This window comes from Aplysia californica, unplaced genomic scaffold (assembly GCF_000002075.1).
Source record: "Aplysia californica isolate F4 #8 unplaced genomic scaffold, AplCal3.0 scaffold00042, whole genome shotgun sequence".
In the NCBI taxonomy this organism is placed as follows: domain Eukaryota; kingdom Metazoa; phylum Mollusca; class Gastropoda; order Aplysiida; family Aplysiidae; genus Aplysia; species Aplysia californica.
In genome coordinates, this window is record NW_004797312.1 from 118999 (window position 1) to 120096 (window position 1098).

The 1098-nt window shown below is 39.1% G+C and overlaps 1 long non-coding RNA gene across 1 annotated transcript in view; it reads right to left on the minus strand.

The window, feature by feature from the left end:
- Positions 1-828: 828 nt before the first annotated feature.
- LOC101851328 overlaps positions 829-1098 on the minus strand; it is a 2114-nt gene continuing 1844 nt past the window's right edge. The window contains exon 3 of the long non-coding RNA XR_220159.2: positions 829-914. This is a non-coding gene — a long non-coding RNA (uncharacterized LOC101851328). The remainder of the gene's footprint in view (positions 915-1098) is intronic.

A 1098-nucleotide genomic window follows, 5' to 3' on the forward strand; every position in this document is an offset into this window, starting at 1 on the left:
GTGTGTGTGTGTGTGTGTGTGTGTGTGTGTGTGTGTGTGTGTGTGTGTGTGCGTGAGTGTGTGTGCCAGCGCGCGTGTGTATGCGTTTTGTTGTTGTTCTTGCTGTAAAAGCTATTGCATTAAATCAGCACATCATTTAACGTTATGCTTGTACATACACAATAACAAAAATAACTTTTTGGAACTAGTGTACCGGTGTCTTTGGTGTAGATATTATGCGTTGCGCTGTCGGGCGCAGAAGACCTTATTTCGATTCCGGAGTGGATTTTGGCTACTTCGCAAATTTTATGAGGTAATACAAACATAAAAATATATTTTTGCAATTGATACGTTTGAATATTCATACTGAATCCATTTCTGTAACCTGCACTACACTGAATCTATTTTTAAACATGTATTCTTTTAAAGCTAGCTACTGTTTCTACGCCGAGGCAAACACTGAAGAGAAATTTTGTTGTTTTTTTCGCGAAATCCACACCAGTTATTTTATATGTAAATGCTGTTTGGTATGTCCCAGTTGACACAATTTAGATTATAATTTGAGAGACCGATTTTGACCCTGCATGTCTGTACCAACCCAGGTTGAGAGAGCGAACGAAACTGCCAAAAATCAAATGAAGTATAAAATCAGCAAGCTTCTAAGCCAAGAAAGCCAAAATTTCCAGTAGAGAAAGAAATAATATGTATTAAAAAAGAGTATTGCACTTACACTATGTATCTTCTCTTGACCGAAATATTATATATTACAAAGTTCGTAAGGCTCATTGTCCACTGGGCGTGTCCCAGGGATGTGCACTATACAGTGACAGTTATTTATGACGAACCTGTCCAATAAATGATCCCACTGGAGTGTCTTCCATCACTGTGAACTTGTAGTTGGCCGGGGAGAACATGGGTCCTTCGTCGTTGACATCCTAGAAACGGCCAAGAGAAATTACGTCATCATTTGATGTGGTGGTGTGGGTCTTTGGTAGGGGGTGGGGGGAGGAGGAAAGGGTCATTATTATCATTATTAATATGATTCTTCTCCTTCTCCTTCTCCTTTTTCTTCTTCTTCTTCTTCTTCTTCTTCTTCTTCTTCTTCTTCTTCTTCTTCTT